General features: G+C 39.3%; 1 non-coding gene across 1 annotated transcript; it reads right to left on the bottom strand.

Annotated features, from left to right (window-relative positions):
• Positions 1-5,047: 5,047 nt before the first annotated feature.
• TRNAD-GUC (transfer RNA aspartic acid (anticodon GUC)) lies at positions 5,048-5,119 on the bottom strand. Its single transcript has one exon. It is a non-coding gene; the product is annotated as a tRNA-Asp (tRNA).
• Between the last annotated feature and the right edge of the window lie 4,048 nt (positions 5,120-9,167).

Below are 9,167 nucleotides of genomic sequence, written 5' to 3'. Positions count from 1 at the left end.
GAAATGGATCGTCAATGGCCAGGGCTTAAAGCCGTATAACGGAGGACAACTAGAGCGATTGACGACCATTATCTATTTAAATGATCCTTGAGAGGGCCTACTGTCTAGCTAAGGACAATAAACTAAGCGCTTGTTGGGAGGCAACCCAACATTTAGTGTAAAAATGTAGAACTTTTATTTTTCTGTACAAAAAAAAAAAAAAACCCAACAGGTGCAAACAGGGGGTACGAAAAGCAAAAGCCCAACAGGTGAAGTCAGCAAAAAGAGGGGTACCAATAGCAGAAGTGAAGTGGGCTGCACGAAGCCACGCGCTTAGCGCGCGACCTCGCGCTAAGCGCCTAGGTAAGTTTTTAAAATTTGAATTTTAAATCTGAGGGGCAACCAAGGGACGCTTCCCTTGGTGTGCTTAGCGGCCACATGCGCGCTAAGCGCGCACGTCATAAATTCTGGGGAATTTTCGAAACTCCCCAACCCCTCAGCTGCCTCCAAGGGGGGCTTTTTAATTGCAGAACCTCATTTCCTTTTCTTTTCTCTACGCTTTCACACTTTCTACACTCCTCCTCTTTGCATCCTCTTCTTACCTACACCGTTCCTTGTGATTTTTCACGCAGTTCTCACGACAAGGGTAAGTGTTTGAATCTGGACTAGTGCTATATTTCTTTGCAGGTACCATCACGCTAAGCCCTTCACAGAGGCTTAGCGGGAACAGGAAATATGGAGAACAAACGAGGAGCGCGCTAAGCTACAGCAGATAACAGCAGGAAGCGAAGCACGCGCTTAGCCGGCAGCCCGCGCTAAGCACGCCCTTGGCGCTCAGCGCGTGCCTTCTTCAGCAGACAGGCGCACCAAGCGCGGGGCTGGGCCTCAGGGCCCATCAGCCCTCGCACCTTACTCTTTGCACCACCCCTTTCTACTCTCCTCACCCTTTCCTGCTTTATTTTCTGCACCCCCCTTCTTTATAACTTCACCCCCCTCCTTCTACTTTCTGCACCCCTCTTCTTTATAACTTCACCCCCCCTCCTTCTACTTTCTGCACCCCCTTCTTTACTCACTTCACCCCTACTTTGTTTTCTTTCTGCACCCCCCTAATTGCTAACTGCAGTCTGTTTTGCTATTTTTGTTTTTTTTCAGATGACTTCTCGCAAGCGTCGTGTCGTGCCCACACCAGGGGAAGCGTCCAACTGGGACTCTTCCCGCTTTACTTCAGAGATTGCTTGGCATAGGTACCAAGACAACATTCAGCTTCAGAACATCCTTCCAGAGAGGAATGTTGAACTTGGGCCTGGGATGTTTGACAAGTTCCTCCAGGAACTCAGGCGGCACAGATGGGACCAGGTGTTGACTCACCTACCAGAGAAGAGGATCGACGTGGCTCTGGTGAAAGAGTTCTATTCGAACCTTTATGATCCAGAGGACCACAGTCCCAGATTCTACAGGGTGCGAGGACAGGACGTTCGCTTTGACGCTGACACCATTAACGACTTTGTCGACACCCCAGTCATCTTGGAGGACAGGGAGGAGTACTCCGCCTACACCAGATACCTCAGCACTCACCCCGATCCTGACACCATCGCTGCCACACTGTGTACTCCAGGGGGGCATTTTGTTCTTAATGTTGATGGACTCCCCTGGAAGCTGCTGAGGAAGGACATGACGACACTTGCTCAGACATGGAGTGTCCTCTCTTACTATGATCTCGCGCCCACTTCTCACACATCTGATGTTAATCTTGACAGGGCCCGCTTGATCTACGGTTTGGTGAGCCGCATGGATATGGATGTGGGCAGCTTTATATCACAGCAGATCAGTCAGATTGCCCAGTCCAGCACCTCGAGGCTCGGGTTCCCAACGTTGATTACAGCGCTGTGTGACATTCAAGGGGTGGTTTCTGATACCCTGATCTTTGAGTCACTCAGCCCTGCGATCAACTTGGCTTATGTGAAGAAGAACTGCTGGAACCCCGCCGACCCATCGATCACCTTTCCTGGGACTTGCCGCACACGCACCAAAGCTTCAGCGTCGGCATCCGAGGCCCCTCTTCCTACCCAGCCTCCGTCTCAGCCTTCTCAGAGACCGCGACCTCCACATGCTTCCACCTCAGCATCCATGGACATGCATGGTCAGATGCTGAGGTCTATTCACGTCGGACAGCAGCTCATCATGCAGAACATGCACAGGCTGTCCTTACACTTGCAGATGGACCCCCCGCTCATCACTCCAGAGGCTTATCGTCAGCAGGTTGCCTGGCCAGGAGACCAGCCCTCCACTGACAGGGGGGAAGAGCCTTCTGGAGCCGCTGAGGATCCTGCGGTCGATGAAGACCTCATTGCTGACTTAGCCAGTGCTGACTGGGGCCCATGGGCAGACCTGGGCGGAGGCAGTTGATGTTTTCTTTTATGTTTTGATGTTCCTTTTATGTTTTATTGTTTTCTTTTATGTTTTGTGTTTTCCTCTTTCTTTCTTATGTTTTGTTTATGTGGTCTGTTTGGGTAAAAAGAAGTAGTAGTAATAATATCAGTATTTCAGTATATGTTTTCTGAGTAATAATTGCATGATAAACTTGAGCAGTCATAATTTTTGAGCTTGTTCTGGAAGGTTCAAACACTTGAGATGCCACTAATCCTTGGAAACTCTGGTTCTGGAAGCACAAGTCAGGTCAGGAAATGGAACATGAATAGCACAAGGTGGGAAGGTTAGTCTGATGGAACAAGGTCGTAACTGGTACGCCGTATACTTGCTTAAATTCCGGTGAGAGTGTGAACTTAATTGTGAGAGAAAACGCCTGTTTTTAAGTTCCTGGTTTTGCATCAGTCTTGGATTGTTAGAATGGTTACTTGAGGTGGATATGATCAAGGCCATGTTTGTTATATTCAGCTACTTAGCCAAAAAGCCAACCCGACATCATTTTCTCCCCTTGCACCCATGATTGAGCCTATATATTATTTTTTTGAATTAACCCTTAAGCCAATAAAACGATAGTCCTACCCTTTAGGATAACAAGAGAGCAAAAATGGGTTATAAAGGTCTTAATTTGGGGGATTTTGGAAAATAAGTAGCTAAGACAGTAGTACAAGCACATAGTAAGGCACCTCTCACAAACTGGAAGCCCAATTTAAAAAAATAAAATAAAATATTTTGAATAAAGGGCAGAAATAAAAGAGCAAGAGAGGTGTCAAAAGAAAAGTGTTGTGGGGAAATGAAAGGGTTAAGAAAAAGGCTTCGGAAGAATTAGAAAGTTTTGCTCTCTTAATCCTAAGTTTGAATTTTCAAGAAAAACCATGATTTTTTGTGAGCCAAGCCCCAATACAAGCCATTAAAGTCCTTAGTGATCCACCTAAAGGTAACTAAAGATAACTGTACTTAAGATAAAATGCAAAACTTTGGAGTCTTACTTGCAGGTTGTTAGTAAAATTGCAAACACTGAACCAGACACTTGTGAGCAGAGGGAAACACCAGCCTTGTGAGGAAAGTAAGGCAAGCCAGGTTTGATCAAGAATTCAGAGGACTGATTAATTCCATTCTTGTGTTGTATGCTTCCATTTTAAGATGTTGACAGATGCGGAAGGGACCACTGGAAGAAGGAGGAACTGAAGCCATTGATAGTGTTGGAACACTCAGAACTTATTTGAAAATTTATTTTTATTTTTGGTTTGCTTAGGGACAAGCAAAGTTTAATTTGGGGGATTTTGATAACTGCTAAATAATTGTGAATTAATAGTAGTTAAATAGTCAAATTTTGGCTTAAAATTAATTATTTAGCAGTTATTTATAATTAAAAGTTGAAAAAAATAATTAAATTGAATTTCTGGTTGCAGATACGAAAAATGAGGGTACATTAAGAAAAAATGGCAACAGAAATGAAGAGAAAGAAGGAATTCTGAAGCAAGCCCTGCCCAACAGTGGCGCTAAGCGCGCATCAGGCGCTAAGCGAGCAACCAACTGCAGGCGCTAAGCGTGGCGTTAAGCACGAAGGAGCATAAACCGTTACGCGCGCTAAGCCCAGCGAGGCACCCAGCGCGCAATCCAACAGAAGCACAGGCGAAGCCTGCATGGCGAGCCCAGCGCGCGATCTGAATGCTCTAAGCGCGAGGTGTGGCGCTGAGCGCGACTACGAAGGCCCACAAGCCCACTTCAGCAACTATAAATAGAGAGTCAGTCTCAAGGAATCATCACCTCGTCTCAGAACACTGTTCTCAGTACTTCAAGCCTGAGCTCTCCTTTCTTTCTTTTCATTTCTTGTTTTTATTATCCCCATTCTTTCCTTCACCCCCGATTGTAAGCCCTCAATGGCCATGAGTGGCTAATCCCCTAGCTAGGGCTTGGCAGGCCTAAAAAGCCAACGATGTACGGTGTGCTTCAAGAATTATCAATGCAAAGGGAATTTCTCACAGGTTTTTCTGTTCTAATTCTTTTCTTGTTATCTTGCATTCGTTCTTAAACTTCTTTTAGGTTTTATTCGCTCGGGAGAGGATATTTCCCAATAAATATTTAAGATTCAATGCATGCATTAGTTTTGGGGGTTATACACTTGGGAAAGGGTAACGCCTAACAGAACATCTTAAGAAAAGAGTCCTTGGGTTACCATTGCTAGGCATAGAATGATAACCAACTGCCCATGCATTTAAGCAACATCTAGAACTTAACCTTAATGCATTTTAATTATTGAATCTTTGCAAAGGCATTTGGGAGATAGGTAGTTAAAATAGGCTTGCCAATGTGAGGCCTCAGGGGAAAGTAGTTAACAGATGTGGGTAGAACTAATACCAGTGCATTGATAATGAATATCATATTTACATGCATCGTAGGCTAATTGGGTTTGTCTGGTCTTGGCATCTTTATTAATTGTCTTTCCTTTTAAACTATTTGATTTAGTAATCACCCTTATTTCTGCATTTATTTCTGTCTTTATTATCTTTACTTATACTTACAAATTGAGAAGTATTTAATCAAGTGCAATAAAGTCCCTGCGGAAACGATACTCGGACTTCCGAGTTATACTACTTGAGAGCGATTTGGTACACTTGCCAAAGTATCAACAACTTTTTGGCGCCGTTGCCGGGGATCGAACCAGGGTCACCCGCGTGACAGGCGGGAATACTTACCACTATACTACAACGACGCGAAAAACTTGTTAACTCGTTGGCAAGTGTACCAAATCGTCACAAGTAGTAAAGCTCTCGGAAGTCCGAGTGTCGAATCCCCAGGGACTTTGTTTGTACTTAGACTAATGCAAACCCAATTTACAAGCAAGAGATAATAAATTTAAAATAAAAAAAATAGAAAAAGATAGAAGATAAGAAAAGATAAAATTAGAAGATAAAGGAAAAGATAAAAGAATTAAAGACAAAATTAAAAGATAAAGAAAAAGGTAGAAGATTAGAAAAGTGAAAGATAAGAGATTTAGATAAAAAAGATAAATTCAAGATAAGATAATGTTGGGAACTGACTTGCCTAGCCTGCCTAGGATGTATGAGTTTATGATTTTTTCTTTACCAATTCAGGTGATTTTATCCCACCCACATCTATTCATTTACTTGCCCCTGATGCCTCACGATTACAAGCCTATTTTACCTATCTATCCCCCAAATGCCTTTGCAAAGACTCAATAGATAAAATGCATGAAGTTCTAATTCTAGATGTTTGCTTTGACGCATGGGCATAATGCAATCACTCTATGCCTAGCAATGATTTTATTATGATATCTTTTCTTCTTGCTCTATTAGAAGTTATCCTCTCCCGAGCGTCTAACCCCTAAAACTAATGCATGCATATCTTCTTTAAATCTTATTTAGGAGTTACCCTTTCCCGAGCATCTAACCCCTAACAGAATATAACGATGAGTATGCAAGATAAAAATAGAAAAGAAAATAGGAAAGAAAAACCTGGTATTGCATTGATAAATAGTGAAGAGTACATCATACATCACATTGGCTTCTAGGCCTGCCAGATCCTAACTAAGGGTTCAACCACTCACTTTGTTTTTCATTTTCATTCATTCATTCTATCAATCAATCTTTTCCAATTCATTCTTTACACGAGCAAGTTTTCCACATTGATTTCTGAGTCTCTTTGAACTTCTTCTTCTTCTTCCTTTTGCCAAAAGCTTTCCAAAGTTTTCTGGTTTTTCTAAACCTTGAAAACTTGTGCTATTCATCTTTTTCATTCCCTTCTCCCTTTGACAAAAAGAATTCGCCAAGGACTAACCGCCTGAATTCTTTTTGTGTCTCTCTTCTCCCTTTTCCAAAAGAACAAAGGACTAATCGCCTGAATTCTTTTGTGTCTCCCTTCTCCCTTGTCAAAGAATTCAAAACGACACAGTCTGAGAATTCTTTTGATTCTTCCCTTTCCCTTATACAAAAGTTTTCAAAGGACTAACCGCCTGAGAATTCTTTTGTATCCCCATTCACAAAGTATCAAAGGTTTAACTGCCTGAGATCTTTTTCTTAACACATTGGAGGGTACATCCTTTGTGGTACAAGTAGAGGGTACATCTACTTGGGTTGTTGACTGAGAACAAGAGAGGGTACATCTCTTGTGGATCAGTTCTAGTGGAGGGTACATCCACTAGGTTCAAAGAGAACAAGGGAGGGTACATCCCTTGTGGATCTTTGCTTGTAAAAGGATTTTTACAAGGTTGAAAGAAATCTCAAGGACCGCAGGTCGCTTGGGGACTGGATGTAGGCACGGGTTCATTGCAAGAATTTCCAACCATTTTTTTGTAAGGATAAAAGAGATCGGTGAAAGAGATTGCATGGATTACGACAATCCTATTACCAATATAAAGTGTGATCACTTAGAGGATTGAACAATAAAGGAAAGAACAAATTAATGACATTAACACCTCCTCAGATTTTTCTAATTACACATAATACCCACTTATTGAACAATCTTCCTTGCAGGGGATGTCGGTGTAATATTTCTCAAATAATTATGAGAAGTTAGTGTAATATAAAAGTGAGTGCCAATTTAATATTTCAAATAGCTATGGAAGTTAGTGTAGATATAAAAAAAGTGATATTTTTTGCATTTCAAAAAATAACTCAAGACATGCCATTTAATTTAATATGCATTACACTTGGACCACACAACATCAACCTTAATAGGTCATGTGATCTACACATGCTTTTTAATCATTTTTTATTGGGCAAAAATACCCTTATCTTCTTCCTTTGAACTTTGCAACTAGTAATGTTAGAAAAAAAAAGGGATGCATGAATGAACGTTGCAAGGGAATGCACGAGATCCTAAAGAGGACTTCATTTGTGAAACAATAGTTGTGTTTCAGATTTATTTTAAATTAATTTACATATTGAAATGTTATAAGCATGTTTGTGATCATATAATTGTATTCTCTATCTCCCAATTCTTTGTTTTTTGGCATTTTGAGGTATTGGTGTTGGTGGATGCTAGGTTTGGTGTTTGAATGCAGTCTTGTGTTTATGTAGCCTTATGTCATTATGTTTGGTGTTTGATTTGCATTTGTTGCCCCAAATTTTCGACTGAAGAAGTTCTATTATTTTTGTTGCTTTTAGGATGTTTGTTGAAATGTCTCAATCAAGGGATGATTCTTCTTCAAGTGTAAGATGTTGAGGATGAGTATGAAAAAAAGATGACAAAGCCTCTTTAGTAATTTGTGAATCAATGAATCATTTAATTGCTAATGAATCAATGAGACATTTTAAATGAATAAAATTTGGCTTTAAACAAATCTGACCTCTCTATTGATAGTTATTCTAATTTTAAAGCTTCTTGTTCAAAATGAATAAAATTTGGGAAAAAAATGAAGATGACGAAGCTTCTTGTATAATTTAGTTAAAAATTGGCCTTAAACGAGTAATATGCATATTGATATTTTCGCCTGGTAACATCCATACTTCATAAAAACTATTTTAATAACTCAGAAAAAAAAATGTCACTAAAAATTATGTTACTTGTATTAATGGACGTCACTATATTCGTTGGTATTAACACGAAGCATAATCACTGAAACAAACCAAGTTAAATTATAATGACACCAAATTACACTCACTACCATTTGGTGGTTGAATTCATAGGCAACACTATATTCTAGTGGTTAAATTTAATATTCACACGTGTCACCTTACCACAATATTACAAAATATTAAATGTAATAAACCACATATACAGTGCTCTACATGCCAACACTTGAAATATTACAAATTTTCTACTAAAATACTGCATGGAAATAAACCACGTTGTATTAAGTGTATAATTTTGTCTTTACATAGGTAATAATCAAAAGCATTAGTGTTTCCGAAAAAGAACATCAAAGATATAGTATTTGTTATCCCCCCCCCCCCTCCCAAAAAAAAATCATGCACAAGTATTGTTATACCAATTTCTATAATTCCCACCTGCACAACCGTACTAAGTTGAGGCCAATCCACAAAATATAAGTCCCCATTCCTAAGCACCACATGTATGTGAACATATACCCAAAAAAAAAACTCTCTTTTAAAGCGATTGATTCAATCTCTGCAGAATTGGTTGGGTTAGTTGGCACTCATTTTTATATTACACTAACTTCTCATAGTGTAATTTATAAAGCAATTGATTGAATTAAAATTAAATTGAATGAACATTTACAAATTACAATTGTTACATCTAATTTTTTTTTATTGTTTATCGTTGTAGGTGCAGGCAAAGTGATTTTCACTACGGTTTGGATTTTGGATACTCGTAGATGTGAAGGTACATAGTCATAGCTTAAAGAAATTTTCATTCATGGATTTAATTTTTCACTTTCCAGGTTTTATTATTTCATTATTTTCTTCTTTTAATTTTAAAATGATTTTGCTTGTTATTTTTATTTTAGTCTATTAGTAAAATATTTCAAATAGAAAGTATGCATCTGGTTTTGAAAAATTGAAGAAAAAAAAAAGAAGAATTGAAAAATTGATTCAATCTCAACAAGGTGCTCTTCATAAATTTGTTACTATTCCTAAAAAGGATTTTACAACTCTTTCAACACATACAAATATGGCCAAAAATTCTCATCTTGAAATTCCAAATAATATTAATACGGTAGAGCAAAATACTGATAACGAAAACATTCAAGAGGTAGAAAATCTTAACAATATGAATAGTCCTAATCCTAGTCAAGAACAAGAGGATAATGAAAAATTATGAGATAGTTTAGAAACAAA

This window comes from Glycine max, chromosome 9 (genome assembly GCF_000004515.6).
Source record: "Glycine max cultivar Williams 82 chromosome 9, Glycine_max_v4.0, whole genome shotgun sequence".
Lineage (NCBI taxonomy): Eukaryota > Viridiplantae > Streptophyta > Magnoliopsida > Fabales > Fabaceae > Glycine > Glycine max.
The sequence above is the reverse complement of the archived record's forward strand: the minus strand, read 5'-3'. Positions and strand labels throughout refer to the sequence as shown.